Source organism: Bos grunniens, chromosome 17, assembly GCF_055505025.1.
Source record: "Bos grunniens cultivar Pamir isolate PY7600 chromosome 17, Bosgru_T2T1.0, whole genome shotgun sequence".
NCBI lineage: Eukaryota > Metazoa > Chordata > Mammalia > Artiodactyla > Bovidae > Bos > Bos grunniens.
The window spans coordinates 68,171,158-68,190,728 of record NC_141181.1 but is presented as its reverse complement, the minus strand read 5'-3'; the positions used below and the strand labels follow the sequence as shown (position 1 = coordinate 68,190,728).

The window sequence follows — 19,571 nt, the reverse complement described above, 5'->3', positions numbered from 1 at the left end:
TAGATATTTGAATATTTGTTGAATAGCTTAATGGAGAGTACCTCCATTAAATTCAAGACTCATCCCTTCTCCCCTATTTTGGTCTGTTCTTCCTTTGTTTGACCACAGTGTGTCATGTTCTTAGGTTTTTGGAAAAGCCCCATAGGTTCCTTGTGGCCCATGCTTTGAGCATCACTGATAATTGTGTTCCTGTAACATTATGAAAGGCAGCTAGATAAAGCAAGTCATATTGCTGAGAATTTCTATGGTTTTATTTATAGAATAAATAAAGTATGTATTTTTGCTTCTTTACTCAACCAAAGATCTGTATTCTGGAGATTTTGAAAAGGGAATGTATGCTGATGAGTATTTTGAAGTTCTAAGCAGTTCAACTGCTGTCATTAGAGGTTGAACTGTGCAGTATATTTGATTTGTTATAGCTTCTTTATTCTACTCGCTCAGCATTTTCCTGGCAGTTAATTACATAGTGGCTTTAGGGTGCATTCCATAAGATGCTGAAGGCACAGCTTCGCTGAAGTCTGACACACTTTCCTCCTTGGTTACATAGCTAATGGCCACTCTGGGATAATTAGTGAGAAGAGACTCCAATGGCCCAATTACTGTCTTCTCAAGGTTTTCCCTTTTAATTCTTCTTTGCTCAAGTCTTGAGAGATTGCCTCCATTGTAGATTATGCTTGTGTGCTATTTAGAACTTGGTTTTCTTAGTTACTGTCAGACAAAAGCTAAAAGATCTCTCTGTATTTTAGTGTATTGGGATTATTCTAAGAAGTTGATCATATTTTAGAGAAACCATGGCATAGTACCATTCAGAGCAAGAGATAGCTAATGTTTTAAAAGCCACGTTAATTCCTGGGTTAAGACTCATACCAACCATCTGCATCTTTGTAGTGAGAGGGCTTGAGGTTTTAGGCTGAGAGCTACTAAGTTTTCCATAGCTTGGCCTGATATGTAGATTAGTAATCAAATGTCGTGCCATTTTTCTGTCAGGAAGCTTGACTTGGGGTATTGTAACTTACTGATGTAATGAAAATGCATGTGCATATGCCTTGGTAATAAAATTTTGTGAACACGTCTACCACAGTTTTTGGTAGGTAGACAGAATCTAAATCTTGTAAATTCCTGAGTCATCTAAGTCAGCCATATGTTGTCTGCCTTTTTAGACTTTCTTTCCAACATAGAACACAGCGATTTCATTCTTTTTCCTAACGTTCATGTCAACATAAGGTAGTCCACATTGGAATTGTGCAAGTAAATGTTTTTTTCCTTAATTTTTCCCAAACTGAGGAAAAAATGACTATGTTAAAAGAAACTCCTTTGAAAAATTGCTTTATGGGAAGTTATTAATAATATGCCTGTGGTATGGATGTGCCATTTTCTATGAATGTGTTCTTTATATAGAGAGAAGGTGCTCAGTGAATATTTGTTGATTGAATAATGAAGTTTTATCATAGGAGTTCTAAATCTTTCCTTTCACTACAGTCTTCCTGTTGGTTCAAATGTTCCCAGCTCTCTTTGCAAAGCATATTACTATCTCTTTTGTCTCGGTGTGGTGTGCTGTGCTTTCCCACATGGCTCGTGAGCATAGGTAGCGGTAACTGAAAACCTTGGAGGGATGAGACTGAGCCAAGCCATTCTGGAGCTCACTGTAACTTGTCATGTTTTATTGAAGCAGTAAGATTGATGGATATAAGAAAAGAATATTCTAGGAGTATAACAATGACAGCACAAGTTCCATTTTATAACCTGGCAAATTTTCCTCTGGTTTATTTGCAGTAAAGTAAAAGTTCTTTGGGTTGGAGGTTGGGAGGAGTTGTATTCAGTATGTAATGACCACATGATGTTCCAGATCCATCTCTTCAGACTGATACATGGAAAGGCAGTACCTGCTGAGACTGTTTAGAATTATTCGGAAACTGCCTGTACCAGTATGATATTTTCCTCTAGTATACTCTCAATAAATATTTTTGCTAAGACCATATCTTTCAAAGGGCAGAAGAAAAACAATCAATCCATAGAATATTGTGATCTAATACACTGAAATTAATGGAACCTGAGGTGGAGAATATATTCTTTATAACAGTTGATATTGGCTTCTCCGGTGTGTTTTTTCAAGTTCTGTATACTTGCATAAAAAAAATAGGCAGTTTTTAGAGCATTTTCTTTCATAGATAGATAGGTGTTTAGGAAAATTCAACTTTTAACCTTGAATGTTGGAACTCTTCAACATTCTTAAACTTTTTTGAAGGTTGTAAAGTGTAGAAAACATATACATTTGGTATTTAAATATTTTTAAAAAATTATTTTGGCCCTTTTAATAAGTCACATCATTATTTGGATTTTGCCCAGGTTAGAGGCTGAAGTGCCTGATAAAGCACTGAAGGAAGATTTACAATTGCAGTAGCAGAAGCTTTTCTTCCAGTGATGTGATCCTTTTTTTTTATTGAAACAGAAGTCAGCAAATTGAGGTTTGCTGGCATTTCTTCTGTGTCCTAGCTGTATGATCATAGGCGCATTATGTATCCATTCAGAGCCTCGGGCTTCTTATCTGCACAATTGGATAAGAAACCTTGCCTGTCTCAGAGGGCTGTTATGAGGATTTCACAGGATAATGTATGTGAAAGCATTTAGGAAACTGGAAAGCAATATGTTATTATCATTTCTATAAAAGGGAGTTTCAAATTATATTTACTTTTTGGTCGCTATAGTCTATTATAAGCAAATTTTTATTTAAACTTCTTTTTAATTTCCAAGTGTGATTTCACCATAGTTCTAGAGTCACACTGAACATATGTTTCAATTCTGATTCAATAAAATGATGGATTTTCCCCTTAAATCTGTACCATGTATTATTTTTTTCTAATAAAAATTATGATTGCTTATTGCATGCCTCCAAAGAATAGTCTCCACTTTTCTATAATTGTTCCTTCATTTAAAATTTCTCTTATTTACCTCAAGGGAATTTCATTTGTCTGATATTATTTTATTCTTCTCTTGTCATTTAAGGAATGTGTTAATTAAACTCAGATGCAGTACCAACCCTGGTGCTTGCAGCAGACTCTTCTCCCATTTGACATATTTTCCTTTATCATTTTCCTGTGTGATCTCAGAGCCACTTGTCAATCCATCTGGCAGTGCTCATATTAGGCCAATTTTAATTAAACTTGTGAATTAGACTCTGAGACCCTGTCTCAGATATTTTACTAGATTACAGTTTTAGATCATTGGTTTTGCCATAATTCAACAAATTATGCAATTAAAATATTAAAAGAAAGTTGATCAAGTCTGTCCAACCTGATTAAATGATTTTTAAAAGTTGTAAATACTGCACTGATTATTGCTTATTACTCTTATTTATTTCAAAGGAAAATATTTCTTGAAGTTTCTGTACAAAATTGAACATTGAACTATACGGGTTGTGAATTTACTAGGCAATTAACAGAATTTTGCTCCATTTTTGGTACTTAGATCATTGCATATTCACTTTCCCTCCCTCAGGGACTGGCTTACACATCCCTGTCCTGCCTGTCCTTCTCTCTTCAATTTTCCCCTTCCCCACCCACTAATATAAATGTTTGGACAGATTGCCTTGGCTTTTGAGACACTTGTTCCTGTTGCATCCTGATGTCTGCATTGCTCTTACATCTCTGAAGCACAGACCTCTGGATGGTTTGTCTCCAGTGAAAATGCTTTTCCCACCATAGGCCAACTCTGCTGCAGTTTTCAACTCAGGACCGTCTTCTCAATATCTTCCGATATCTTAGTCTGACAAGAACAGCTCCTGAGAACATAACACACTGGGCTCTCCTCACACTCTGTCACCTTACATTATTTTAGAGGGTGGTAGTTAGCATCCCAGATGTTTCGAATAGTCCTTCCTCCAGGCACTCCCCAGTTACAGCCTGATCAACTTCAGATTTACTGCTGCTCTCTAGAGAGCTGTGCTCCATCTGTGCAGGGTGTTTGTTTCTGAAAGGTCATTTCCTGGTGTGAATTCCAGCCACAGGAGCCTGAGCCAGAGTACAGCCTTTTTTCTCTTGTGTACTCATTGTACATGGAAGAGAAATTAAAGTTCAATTCAGATGTACTGCATAGCAAACAAAATTAGATTATGATGTATATTAATGATTGACAGAAATAGTTGAAAATAAGAATATTTAAGATCATTAAAGCTTTGACATGTTTCTAGGTTTCCTATTGAATTAGAGAATTGTTTGAGTTTGAGTTAGAAGTTTATCTTTCTCCTCATTGTTCATAATATCACCTCAAAGCTTAAATATAACAGCTTACAACAAAACTGTGTTGGCTTTATGTCATTTGGCTGTCATTGCACTTTGCTTTTGAACAACCCAAAGCAAATAATCCACCTTCATTTATTCTGCTTGCAGTATTATAAGTGATATAGACTGCAACTTGTGGGAATGGTGGGGAGAAGTTGCCTAGTTTTCTAAATCCTCAATCTTGATTAAAAAATTCTAAAAACATCGCCAAGAGTCGGACATGACTGAGTTACTGAACAGCAACAACAAAAAATGTATTTGTTTCTTTAGGGTTTTAAATAATTTTGACAAGATATTTTGAAATATAAAGTATTCCTCCTGAATTATGCATTTAAAATAAGTTCTTCTATTTCAGAATTGATTCTCTTTTAACCCCTGTGGCTGGCCTCCAGGCTACTTCTGGTGTCACTTTGTTCAGTCGCTAAATTGTGTTCAACTATTTGTGACCCCGAGGACTGCATGCCAGGCTTCCCTGTCCTTCACTATTTCCCAGAGTTTGCTCAAACTGGTGTCCATTTAGTCGGTGATGCTGTACAGCCATCTCATCCTCTGTCGCCCCCTTCTCCTCCTGACCTCAGTCTTTCCCAGCATCAGGGTCTTTTCCAGTAAGTCAGCTCTTGGCATCAGGTGGCCAGAGTATTGGAGCTTTAGCTTCAGCAATAGGCCTTTCAATAAACGAGGTTGATTTCCTTTAGGATTGACTCATTTGATCTCCTTGCTGTCCAAGGGACAAAGTTCCTCTTTGCTTTCTGCCATTTAGACTGGTATCATCTGCATATCTGAGGTTGTAGGTATTTCTCCAGGCAGTCTTGATTCCAGCTTGTGAGTCATCCACCTCTGCATTTCGCATGATATACTCTGCATTGATGTTAAATAAGGAAGGTGACAACACACAGCCTTGTCATACTCCTTTCCCAATTGTGAACCAGTCTGTTGTCCCATATCCAGTTCTGTTGCTTCTTGACCTGCATACAGGTTTCTCCGGAGACAGGTAAGGTGGTCTGGTATTCACATCTCTTTAAGAATATTTTCCACAGTTTGTTGTGATCCACATGATCAACGGCTTTAGTGTAGTCAATGAAGCAGATGTTTTTCTGGAATTCCCTTGCTTTTTCTATGATCCAGCGAATGTTGGCTATTTGATCTCTGGTTCCTCTACCTTTTCTCTTGGCAATGGCCACAGGACTGGAAAAGGTCAGTTTTCATTCCAATCCCAAAGAAGGGCAATGCCAAAAAATTTTCAAATTACCGCACAACTGAGTTCTTTCACAGCATCATCTTTTAGGGTTTTAAATAGCTCAACTGGAATTCCATCACCTCCACCAGCTTTGTTCATAGTGATGCTTCCTAAGGCTTACTTGACTTCACACTCCAGGATGTCTGGCTCTAGATGAGTGACCACACCAACGTGGTTATCAGTGTCATTAAGAATTTTTTTGTATAGTTCTTTTGTGTATTCTTGCCTCCTCTTCTTAATATCTTCTGTTCTGTTAGGTCCTTCCTGTTTCTGTCCTTTATTGTGCCCATCTTTCCATGAAATGTTCTCTTGGTATCTCCAGTTTTCTTGAAGCGGTCTCCAGTCTTTCCCATTCTATTTGTTTTCCTCTATTTCTTTGCATCATTCAGTTAAGAAGGCTTTATTATCTCTCCTTGCTTTTCTCTGGGACTCTGCGTTCAGTTGGATATGTCTTTCCCTTTGTCCTTTGCCTTTCACTTCTCTTCTTTTCTCAGCTATTTGTAAGGCCTCTTCAGGTGACCATTTTGCCTTCTTGCATTTCTTTTTCTTTGCAGTGGTTTTGGTCACTGCCTCCTGTACAATGTTAAGAACCTCTGTCCATAGTTCTTCAGGCACTCTGTCTACCAGATCTAATCCCTTGACTCTATTCATCACTCCTCTGTAAAATCATAAGGGATTTGATTTAGATCATTCCTGTATGCTCTAGTGGTTTTCCCTACTTTCTTCAATTTAAAGCCTGAATTTTGCAATAAGGAGCTCAAGACCTGAGCCACAGTCAGCTCCAGGTCTTCTTTTTTTTGACTGTATAGAGCTTCTCCATCTTTAGCTGCAAAGAAATATAATCAATTTGGTTTTGGTATTGACCATCTGGTGATGTCCACATGTAGAGGTGACTCTTGTGTTGTTTTACCAGAGTTCACTGTAGCATTTAAGCATTTATCTCTCAATATTTCATGAAAATAAAATCCAATTCACATTGTTTTTTCAGTATTACATCAGGTGCTTAGAAATGGTCTGATCTTAAAGGAGTCATTAAGCCCAAATTCTTTATGAAAGCCTGTGTGAATGTGCTCTCAGGCATTAGTGATCTAAATAATGCAGCAAGTGGGGTGCCTTTTTAAAGAGCTGTCAGCCAAGGGTTTAGATAAAATAGTTTAAACGGAGAAAGTTTGCTGTAAGTATTTTGCATTCCTATCTGCTTTCAGCCCACCTCTTTGTTTCCTGCATGTTCTATCTCTAAGCATCACCATTCCTAAAAACAGAGGAAGTATTACAGAAAAACACAGTACGTGCTAAAACTGTGAGATGAACATAACAGTAGAGTAAGACACTTGTAACTCTGAGAGCAGAGTTGATGCAAAAAATGGAGTAAAATTTTGTCAGGTGGAGGAGGGATGGGGGAAGGGTGTTCTGGCACAGAATTGTGAAAACACCTGGCAAACCTGGCAGGTGGAGAAGATCATCGTGGCAGGGTCTTCATGAGTCTGGTGGAAAGGCATAAGGAAGCAAGGCATGAAAGAGAGACTGCGTCACATTGTGAGGGCTTGTATGCCAAGAAGAGGAGTTTCGGTTTTGTTTAGGAGCCAGTGAACATCCAAGAAATATTTTTCATGTTTGGCAGAGAACCATGATCATCTTTTCTCTCTCTCTCTTTATGACCGTGTGGTAGAAGATGAACTGAGAAGAAGCAGCTATGGAGAAAAGAGGTAAGACCTGCTATCTACTGAGGCACTAATAGTTCTAATCAGGGGGTAACAAAGCTGGACTAAGGTACTGTATCTGACCATCTGGCAGTCTTCATTCATCTTCTATGTGACAGGTTTTCAGATATCTGAAAGAGGGAGCTTGTGTTCTTTATCAAGGCAAGTATTTGGGGAACTTTTGAAGTCCTAGCTTTGCTCTCCAACTGGGATAAGGTTTAACAATGACTTGTCAGCCTGCTTATAGAACTTGGCTTCACTATTCTCATAAGTTATATGACCGTACTATTCTTATTATTTTGAAATTGCTATGCTTTGAAGTATTTGATTATTTTGAAATAATATTGAGTGGGGTCTTTATATTAGGAAACCCCAGCAGGGTCTAGAATTTCTAGAGAGAATTTTGGAGACCTGTGTGTTATGGTTCTGTTTGCAAGATCTCAGACTGACAACTTTAGTTTTGATTGTTTCTCATGTCTCTTGTGCAGAGAAGGCAATGGCACGCCACTCCAGTACTCTTGCCTGGAAAATCCCATGGACCGAGGAGCCTGGTAGGCTGCAGTCCATGGGGTTGCAAACAGTCGGAGACAACTGAGCGACTTCACTTTCACTTTTCACTTTCATGCATTGGAGAAGGAAATGGAAACCCACTCCAGTGTTCTTGCCTGGAGAATCCCGGGGATGGGGAAGCCTGATGGGTTGCCATCTCTGGGGTCACACAGAGTCGGACATGACTGAAGCGACGCAGCAGCAGCATGTCTCTTGTGAGAAAAACTTAAATGATTCTGCTGTTGTTTGTTTCTGCTTGTATACTCCTACCTACACAAGCAGAAGCAAATTCAGCAAAACTGAATTTTTGTAGCAGTATACTTCTGCTACAGCTATAGCTGTAGTTGTAGTATTTGGATTTTCTATAGTGGTTAGAACTACTCTTTTTTTTTAAGGCACTTCTTTCACTGCCTTTGGAACTGAGAAGGTCATCAATAGTGTGAAGGCCATTAAACTGACATTATAAGTATTCTTATGAAAGTCATGCTTTCTTGCAGGCATCATTTAATCCTGTGCCTTTTTGGGAAGGTTGTAGTTCTCATTTAGTTGTCAAGATACATGGTGCTATCTTATAAGCACTGATTTCTGACGAATTCTTGCAGAAAGGATAGTTTTTTTTTGTTTGCAGAACCACTTTTTGAGGTTCTGCAGATGGAGAAGAATGATCACTTGAACCAAAAATCTTTTCCAAGACTATGTTTTTGTAATGGACTCTTGGAAGAAGTTTGCTTTTAGATTACTAAATATGATAAACATGGTTGAACAGTGGTGGGAATGCCTTCTGTAAAGAGTTGAATAACTCTGCAGTTGCTTTTCCTGGCTCCACATAGCTAGGATCTGCAAGTGTGGCTGTCTTTGACCCTGCAGCTGGACTTGAAGTTTTTAAGGGTGACAAAACATCATAAAAATGTAGCACTTTTAATTAAAAATCAGAAGAGTTTGATCTGGAGTTTTGCTGCATCTGTTAAAAACAACAATGTGTTCTGAACAGGTTTTCATTAGGGTATTAAAACCAGAGAATTTAGTCCATCACTTTTTGAGAATTTAGTTCATCACTTTTAAAAAAACAAACTTGAAAATAAAGTCTTATCTACAACATAGCCAAATTACTGTTTTAGAAAGTTGTTTGGGTTTTCTTTATGTTTTGTTTTAATTCCATCCAAGTTGAGGAGAATTATTAATGAAAAAGTTGTATATCAAAGTTTACATCATTAAAGATAGAATTATTTTCTTTTGGAAAGATTGAAAAAGAATTCGACCCTGTGTATTCACTTTATTTGCTAGTTCACTAAATTACCATTTTCCTCTGTTTCTATAGTCATTTTATTGTTTTATCCTCACAGATGTATCCTAAACTCTTCATTTAAATGTGTTCTTGTTTGTTTCTCACTAAATACTATTTTTGTTATCCTTAGCACAGTGAGGTCTCCTCCCAACCTACTAGGCTTCTCTCTGTCTTTCAGTGAACCCTTTCTTTCTGGATCTCAAAAAAATCTGTTAATTAGTTTGCCTCTTCCCTCTCACTGTAATACAGTCATTCCATGTTCCTTCTCACAATGAAATGTTTTGTACAGTTCTATAATTTAATTTTTATTCATTGTTTAGCATGTTTATGATAAGGCAGATGTAACTTAAGATGAAGATAAGCTATAGTATGCCCAGTGTAGCCTCCATTGCTGAGACTGGATGACAGTATGGTTTTTCAGTAGTTTCAGATGAAGAATGATAGAAGGAAATGTATATCTTTAGTAATAAGAGGCGTATAATATTGTTCTTAAGTATTTGAAGGATTATGATGTGGAAGAGAAGTTAGCCACATTACTTAAAAGCTGTTTGATGGGTAAATTTTATGGTATAGGAATTATATCTTAAAAAAATAGTGCAATGACTAGTTGGTAGAAATGACAGGGCCATGTTTTGGTTTGTTTGTTTAATGCAAAGCAGAGCTTTCAGATAGAATGGTCTCAGGATTTGCTGCTCTGTGTCTGAAAGCCTTGAGTTTTCTGTTAGTGGAGGTGCTGTGGAGCTGCTCCTGATACAATTTAGGCATTTGAGAGAAGGTTGAGTTAAATGACCTCTATGCTGGATTTCTTTGATTCTGAAAGATACACTTTTCTCAGCTCTTTAATAACACAGGAGTCAGTGGACATAGGTATGATTATGAGAGTGACCTCTTTTTTAGTTTTAAGTTTACAACCATATTATTTAACAATTGTTATTTTTGTTCCTATGATTATCACCAATTTTTCACAGCAGGAGAAGGGTAGAGTGAAACTCCCACTTCTTGAAGCGGATATTGTATAACATTGCAAGGAGGACAAGGAAGCAAGGATAAGAGTCATAAATTGCAGCTGGAAGCTTGGAACTGATTCCTTTACTCTGCAGTAGCTCGGAAAGGATTCAGCTCCAAGTTTAATGAATAATGAAACATGATCTGAAGAAATTCTATGCAAGAAATACTCTGTTGCCTGGTTCTTAAGTGACTAGTAACTGTACCTTCTGCTCTACAGAAGTAACAGTTCTCTTTGTTCACCTTTTCTTTCAAGAATTTGAGGTGATAGTTCAAGATTTGCTTGAAAAGCTCATTTTAATTGTAGGTTAATTTCTAACACATGTTGGTGGCCCTATGGTCATGGCAGAGCAGATGAAGAAAAGTACTGGCTTTAAGAATGAGCTTTTAAAATAAAAGTTGGAACTTTTTCCTCAAAGTGTTTGCTGATTATGTGTATTATGAAATGAACAATACTTTTGAGAAATATGGAATCTTCTAGGTGGAAGGGACCTTAGAGGAAACCTGATCCAAACTGCTTGTTCTTCCTGAGGAACTAAAACAATTCAGTGGAACTGGAAAGTTGTGTATTTGCCACAATGCAGTGCTGATGTTTTAGAAACTTCCTTTATTGTTATTTTCTTCCATTCTTTGCAACTTTTAGGAAGGCTGCTTCCTAGGCATCTTATTAAGTCTACCCTATAAAAATGTGTTTACCAAGCAAGAAAAACAGAAACTATAGCCAGGTTTACAGTAAGTCTTCCATAATATAACCGAATTATAAGAGAACATATTAAAATATAAGTGAGATTACTAAGAATTCATAAACATCTTTTCTGGAATACAGTTAGTAAACAGCATCAGCTGTACCTCCACTTACCATTTTGAGAGTTAATTGATGCCTTGTGGCCTTAACTTCTCTAGCCAGCTCTCATCCCTTAAAGAAGATGTTGACTCTGAAGCATTCATTTCCTTGTGAACTTGGCAGTGTGCCAGATCTAATAGACTGGTCCTTTGGTCATTAAACACCAATGGAAGTGTTGGCTATGAGAGAACTAGAAAAATAGGGGAGAAAAGGCATTTGTTAGCAGGGTGATTCAGTCCTTGTATTCATTATATGTGCAAATCACAATGCATATTAGACCACGAAAATACCTAGACTAAAAATGTTATTGTACCTGGTAACAAATGTAAGTTTTTTCTATCTTGTAAAATTAGATTAGAACTCTGAGAAATTTAATCAGTGAAGCAGTTAAATAGATTATAAGCCGTACCTACCTTGCCCCTCAGCCTTATAATCAAAAGACCTTCTGTCTTGTCCAAACAGCAAAACCTTCTATAAGACACTGTGTGTGTGTATTATGAAACATAACAATTGTTTCATATTCCCAAACCTTGGAGCCCAGGGAACCCAGGCATGCCAGGCAGAAAAACCTTTGTTCATCACGCCCTTGGAGAAATAGCAGGTACAGAGTACCACAGACCTTGGAAATAAGTATTATGCTTGTGTTTGCTTTTCTCCTTCTTACTTTCTCCAGGTCTAGGAAAAGATGAGACTGGTTGAAAGAGAATTCTATTACTTTTCTTCCTACTTAGGTCACAAAATAAGAGCAAAGGAAATCAGTATGTCATTTTTTGACATATTTGCTTTCAATAGACAGGTAGAGACTTACCTGTGAAGTACCATGAAGGATAGTACTTATGTAACTGCTAAAAGATAAAATATATTCCTTTTTAGTTGTTGCATTTTAACTCATTTCAATCTTGTTTCGGGCAGGCCACATACATATCTCTTGAACATAGAATTTCTAGGGCATGTACCTTCTCAGATGGCCCTGGAAATATTTCTTTAAATTTGTTAACAGCCTTTTAAAAGGTTTGAAGCATTTCTGTGAATTAATAATAAACTGAAAACAACCTCATTTCCAACAGGATGTGAAGCATAGACTAGAACTCCATTGTGCTTCCTGTTTCTTGTCTGAGTGAGAAGGATCTAGTATAGGTAGAGTGCACACTCATCCAGGTTAGCCACAAGGCTGGGGTTAGACCTTGGGCTCTGATGTTCTTATTAGGTGTTCTGAGACTTTGAAATTTAGAGACTTGTTTCTGAGATGAAGCGTTTCTTCATTATTAGATGTGTGCTAGTGTCACTCTTGAACTTTGACTGTAACAGATGTTACCAAAGTTTCTGATTGTCTTTCTGGGTGTCTAGGATTGTTGTGCTAAATCCCAGTGGAAAATGTGTTTCTAGGCCCACAAGGCTGTTCCTCTGCTACACAGCAGGGACAGGCTCTTCCCCATCTGTCTCAATCATAGATTTCCCCCTGAAATCCAGGGGAACGTTTGCCGTGTTAAGTCATTAACAACTGTTTCAAAACAGTCTGATTTCTAACGGTTGGTGCATGTGGAGATACCTAATTAAAATAATTCCAGTCTCGTTAATAAGATAAGTGTGTTTTCTAGTTGCTATGGGATTATTGCTATCAAATACGAAGGGCTTGAGGCTTAGTCGAGTGAATTATGCTTGTGTTCCAGTCCCTTTACCAATTTAATTGTAATTTAAGAGTTTAAATCCTTATGTTTTTTCTTATATTTTCATTTCAATGAATGGGAGAGGTAACGGGGAAATTTTATAGGTAAGAATACTGACATCAGACATAGAACCTGTAGATTCCACAGGAGATTTGGCTACTAGAGGTCACAGAAATTGATGTGGTAATACATGATGAAATGGCCTCTTGTCTAAACTGTCCCACTCCCACATCTTTTCCATGAGTTCTTCAAGTGGAATTAATCTCTTCCTTCTCTGAACTCCTGGAGTGCTTTATGTATATACTTCTTACAATGTTTTCTACCTTCTGCTGTTTATATACACATGTTTTACAAATGCTGCTTCTTAAAGGCAGGCTTAATGACAGACCACCACTGTCTTGTCTTCCAAGGAGCCTAAGGCAATGGCTTGCACATTGTGATTTACTCAGAAACATTTGTTGAGTGAATGATCAATAGAAAGAAATATTTTATCATTGACTTTAATCTGTATAATCATATTCCAGGTCTCGAGAAGGGACTTAGAACCTGTTCTAAGTATGTAAGAATATTTTTATTTTTAAATGTCAAAAATACTAAATCAGAATCATTAAGAAACTGTTGTATGCTGAATTTTATATAAGAAACTGACATATGATCCTCTTAGCAGAATCAACAAAACCTTGCAAACTAAATACCAAGAATATATATATACACACACACGAGCCTTCTTCAAAACAGAATTCATTAATTGTACAGAGCTTAGAGGTCTCACTAAGTCTCCTGTCCTAACAACACACACTATTAAATGGTAAACTAATGGGCAAACAGAAAAAACTCACCATGCATCTGAGGAGGTATGATAAAGTGGAATATTTGTTCAGGTGCTGCTTCCAGCAGTAATTGGTCATTCCCAGCTCTGTAGGCCTCTGAAAACAGTTTCCACTACTGCTATCTGATACTTTTCTGCCCCTTGGTGGTGATCATTATTATCTCATTTCCCAGACCTTATCATTATTAAAGCTCTACCTTCTTAGATAATTCTCATAAAACAAACCTTAGGATTTTGACAGCTAATGATAATGCCTTTGTTAAGGCTCCTAGTAAGCAGTCATATAGGGACACCTGAGAAGATAGAAGGAAATCAAGGGTGGGTGGGAAAGAGGTGATAGAAAGACTGGAAAAGGGAGGAACCTGGAGGCTGGGTGCTGGCAGGCAGGCTGGGAGTAAGAAGCAGCAGAGGTCAACACAGGATGGGCTGACAGGCAGGCCAGTGCCTAGGAGAAGATAACAAGTGTGTGTAGGAGAGCAGTGGTTCACATCTGTCAACATCGTTCCTTTTTGTGTGTGTATCTTAAAAACAAAGTGTATATTCAAGTTTTTCTCCATCTTATTAGTATTCAGGATGCCTTTTTGTTAGTGGTTTTGTGTCCTTTGCTTCTAGAGCTTGTCATTTTAGAAGTAGAGATCAAAAGCCAAGCCACAGTCACATGAAGATGCAAACTTATTACTTCAGGTTTTGGGGCAGATGTTTCTTTACTTAAAAAAAAAATGTGTCTGTCTCCCCAGCTGTGGCTGACCTCCTCAGACTTACGGTGTGAATGGCTGCAGAGATTGTTTTCATGACAAAAGGAGATCCATCACTGCTTTGAACCACCCAAAACTGTTCACCTCTGCTGGCAAGAAGCCGAGCCAAACCTATGTGAGGCTCTCTGGTAGCTGCTCAGACTCTTTTATATGTGAAGCAAAAGAAATGGGGCATTTGTGAGATAGGATGTTATTTAGAGTCAAGAGACAGCTGTGATTGACTGCCAGGTATGTTCGGAGTCAGAGACTTCAATTTAATGCTTCTCCTGAAGCATTTGGTATGGTAGCTGGAGGCAAGGTAAAATCAGCTTTTATGGAGCCTGCTGACTTGAGATAGTGTCTGTACAAAGGGCCTAAACAGGAGGTAACATGAGCAAATGTTAGCCAGGCTTTGACTTTAGACCCCAAATCATGTTTAACACATGACCAGGGCAATTATCTACTTAATGAGTTGAATTATGGAATCCACCTGCTCATTCATTTCCATTCACTAAAATCTCCCTTTAGACCTTAGTGAAAGTTGCTTATTCGCATCTGACTCTTTGTGACCCCATGGACTGTAGCATGCCAGGCTCCTCTGTCCATGGGATTCTACAGGCCAGAATATTGAATAGGTTGCCATTCCCTTCTCCAGGGAATCTTCCCAACCCAGGGATCGAACCCAGTTCTCCTGCATTGCAGGCAGATTCTTTACCATCTGAGCCACTGTATCTCTAAGTAACAAGAGTCTCTAATATTATAGGGAGGTAGTGTCTTTGTTCATAATCTAACAGTCTATGGCTAAAACAATGTGTTTTGGGCCAGTTTTGTTCCATGTGTCAGCCTTGTAGTAGTCACGTTGGGGATCTAGCCCCAGTAACGATAGGAGACTGGCGGTAGCAAAAATCAGTGATTGTATTCCATGTCACCTGCAGTAAATTTGGCAAGAGCCTGTTAGTGAAATTTGGTGTATGTCTCTTGGTTTGCTTAGTGAACAGATTGATGGACAGTTAAAAGATCTAAAAGCACAATATCTGTAATGTTTGACTGCTTCCATAGGTTAAATTGCCTTCTGAAGACTGAGAGACTGTATAGAATTTGTATTGGTTTCTTATTAGCCTGTGACCATAGGATAGACTTATAATTAAAAGAAAATCTGAAAACCTTGGTTGTAAGAGCATAATTTGAGATAAAGCTTTTGAAATTCCTTTCCAGTTTCGTAGATGGAAATAAAACAGAGATATAGACCAACTGGAGAAAAGTTGTCAATACTAATACTAATAATAGCTACCACTTACTGTGAGCCTCTTGTGAGTTAGGCACAGTGCTGACATCATTACCTCCTTCACATCCTAACAATACTGAAGGAAGGTTTTAGAATGACTGTTTTACAGGGGAGGAGACTGAGTCTAAGACAAGATCAGTAACTTGCTGACGACCACAAAATTAGTAACTAGTGATCTGGGATTTGAACCTGGATCTGTCTGACACAGGTGTGCTGCACAGTTTCTACAGTTGTGTGCTTTAAGATGGGGAAAAAAAAAACAGACAGGCCTGCAGAGAAGTAGGGCCAAAACTTCTAAGGCACTGTAGCCGAAAGCAGAGCTTTCAACACATTATCAAAGATCACAGACTAACAACATGTGATGATCAGAATGAATTAGAGTGTGAGTTACTTAACTAACACTCTGGGGTAATTTCAGGTGAAGGGAAGGATTAATAGCTCTTATTTTTGCATGTGCCACCACAGGGTTTTTAAGGAACTGATTTTCTATGGTTTAAAAATGACAGTGTGAGCCCTGTGTTTTCTATCACTGAGTTAGGCATTATTCAGTGCAGACACCAGGAACTTATTTTTCTCCATCCATCTACTGCTGCTACTGGAAACAGATGTTCTCTAAGCCTACCATGCCAGTGCTTCCTCTAACAAGCTTGCATAAAGTGGTGGTATTGTGTTTGCCTTTCCTACCATTTCAAGAGTTAAACAGAGAACTGTAGTCTCCAGTGCACCAGCCTTTATAGATAGATATACTCTTTGGGATCCCATATTTAAGTGAAATTAGTTCTGAAGTCAGACTTTAAATCTGAACTAAGAATAGGGGAACGTGAGGAGTAATCAGATGATGAAAGATCTTGGATTTTATCTTTAAAAAAGAAAAAAAAGGGAGAGGGTGTCAATTAAAAAATCCTGTGTCTGAAATATAGCAGCTGTGAATTAAATGCATAGATCTTCTTCATCAAGTTGATATTTACGTTTGGCATCATGGATCTCTAAATTAGTTGATTGTGTCTATGTTCGGCTGTGAGTCTAATGGTTTAATTTGATAATGGATGGCTTTGAACTTCACTTGGAGACTTAGGCCCATAGAGAGTATCGTTTGATCTGGCTAAAGTGATAAGTTGCTGTCGGTGTTGGTTTGTCATCCTCTTCTTCCTGTTCTTCCTCTTGCTCATCTTCCTCCTCCTCCCTCCTTTTTCTTATCCTCCCTCTCCTTTTCTTGTTCCTCTTAAGAACATTTTATGATTTAAAAATCCTGTTGATAGGCTAGTAAAGAGACAACATTAATCTGAGAATAATTATCTTGACATTAGGGATGTGTGATATGTGCATGTTTATTGTTCAACATAGTGCTTTCAGCAAACACTTGGGAATGAATGAAGGAATGCAGATGTATTTCTGAATCTGACTTCTCTGAATTTCTTTTAAGCACGTTTAAAGGCTTTGGATTTTATTTTGGTCTTGGATAATCACTTAGTGAGCAGGAACCCTGTTACTGCTAATCTGCGGAGATACCTCTAATAGAAAGGCCGAGTTCAGCCATTATATATTTCCTTCTCTCTCACTGGTTTCTTGACTGGCTCTAATAGGCCTTTGAGTTTTCCTTTTGTTTCCCTTTCTTTCTGGCCCTCTAGCAACATTTCTTTCTGCTTCATTTTTAAACTGTAAAGTATCCTGAATTATCTTTATTACACCTCCCTGACCCCCCCTTTTCCTGCCCTTACTACTCCTGTCTTCTCTTTCAACCCAAATATAAATGAGAATTAAGAAAGCTGAAACATTTACTTAAGAATAAAACTTAATGCCTTTTCAGTGTTTGGTGAGTATGTATTTGTATTTTTAAAAATGTTTCAGAGTCTAAGACTTGAAAAAATAAAATTAGATCTTGTTGGATTTCTTCTGTACACACACTTGTTTAGAATATAGAAGGCTGAAAGAATAATACTAGAAGCCTATTAGTAAGTGGCCTGAGGAGTTGGCACTACTGCTGTTACCATCTGGTCTATCCTAAGTATTTTAGCCAATATTTATGTATTACGTCACAGATTCATTTAGATCTTCTTGATCAGTCTAGATAATATGGCCTCTAACTTGAAGTTTCTGTTTTTTTCCAGACTGGGGATAAGGTGCTTACTAACTCAAAGATTTTGCATGGCATTAAGTTTTTTATGTGTATGATAAGGAAATGCTTCCAAGGGCAAGGTGGTAGTATTGCTGCTGCTGCTGCTACTACTGTATACAACTGTACACGTGATGGGTTTAGCATTGGAACACTTGGAAATATTGAACGAAGAACTTGAGCTGTGCAGATCTGCAAAGGGAAGAAGGCAGATCATAGCAGGCTTGGAAGAAATAACTTAAAATTTGTTGTGATGATTCTAGGTTTGATACTAACTTAAACAAACCACCTCAGGTCACCTGGGATATCTGAATTTGGCTTAGATATTAGATAAGATGAAAACGTATTGAAATGGAAAAGAAAAGGCTTTAAAAAACAGGATGCAGAAGCATGTGTAGAATATAATGTTATTTTGGTGAAAATGTGTATGTAATGTGTGTATATGGGGCAAGGGGAAAGACCTCAGCTCAATTCAGTTGCTTGGTCATGTCTGACTCTTTGTGACCCCATGGACTGCAGCACACCAGGCTCCCCTGTCCATTACTAACTCCTGGAGCTTGCTCAAACTCATGTCCATCAAGTCAGTGATGCCATCCAACCATCTCATCCTCTGTTATCTCCTTCTCCTCCTGCCTTCAGTCTTTCCCAGCATCAGGGTCTTTTCCAGTGAGTCACTTTGTCTCATCTGGTGGACAAAGTATTGGAGTTTCAGCTTCAGCATCAGTCCTTTCAGTGAATATTCAGGACTGATTTCCTTGAGGATTGACTGGTTGGATCTCCTTGAAGTCCAAGGGACTCTCAAGAGTCTTCTCTAGCACCACAGTTCAAAAGCATTAATTCTTTGGCACTCAGCTTTCTTTATAGTCCAACTCTCACATCCTTACCTGACTACTGCAAAAACTATAGCTTTGACTAGACGGACCTTTGCTGGCAAAGTCATGTCTCTGCTTTTGAACATGCTGACTAGGTTGATCATAGCTTATCTTCCAAGGAGAAAGCGTCTTTTAATTTCATGGCTGCACTCACCATCTGCAGTGATTTTGGAGCCCAAGAAAATAAAGTCTGTCACTGTTTCCATTTTTCCCCATCTATTTGCCATAAAGTGATGGGACCAGATGCCATGATCTTAGTTTTTTGAATGTTGAGTTTTAAGCCAACCTTCTCACTCTCCTCTTTCACTTTCATCAAGAGGTCTTTAGTTCCTCTTCGCTTTTCTGCCTTAAGGGAGGTGTCATCTGCGTATCTGAGGTTATTGATATTTCTCCCGGCAATCTTGATTCCAGCTTGTGATTCATCAAGCCCGGCATTTTGCATGATGTACACTCAGATCAGATCAGTCGTTCAGTCGTGTCCGACTCTTTGCCACCCCATGAATCACAGCACGCCAGGCCTCCCTGTCCATCACCAACTCCCGGAGTTCACTGAGACTCACGTCTAACGAGTCGGTGATGCCATCCAGCCATCTCATCCTCTGTCATCTCCTTCTCTTCTTGCCCCCAATCCCTCCCAGCATCAGAGTCTTTTCCAGTGAGTCAACTCTTCGCATCAGGTGGCCAAAGTACTGGAGTTTCAGCTTCAGCATCATTCCTTCCAAAGAAATCCCAGGGCTGATCTCCTTCAGAATGGACTGGTTGGATCTCCTTGCAGTCCAAGGGACTCTCAAGAGTCTTCTCCAACACCACAGTTCAAAAGCATCAATTCTTCAGCGCTCAGCCTTCTTCACAGTCCAACTCTCACATCCATACATGACCACTGGAAAAACCATAGCCTTGACTAGACGGACCTTTGTTGGCAAAGTAATGTCTCTGCTTTTGAATATGCTATCTAGGTTGGTCATAACTTTCCTTCCAAGGAGTAAGTGTCTTTTAATTTCATGGCTGCAGTTACCATTTGTAGTGATTTTGGAGCCCAGAAAAATAAAGTCTGACACTGCTTCCACTGTTTCCCCATCTATTTCCCATGAAGTGATGGGCCCGGATGCCATGATCTTCGTTTTCTGAATGTTGAGCTTCAAGCCAACCTTCTCACTCGCCTCTTTCACTTTCA

At 38.4% G+C, this 19,571-nt stretch overlaps 1 protein-coding gene across 1 annotated transcript in view; it reads left to right on the top strand.

Annotated features, from left to right (window-relative positions):
* The window catches only part of TTC28 (tetratricopeptide repeat domain 28), a 410,194-nt gene that overhangs the window by 26,395 nt on the left and 364,228 nt on the right, over nucleotides 1–19,571 (top strand). The window lies entirely within an intron of this gene.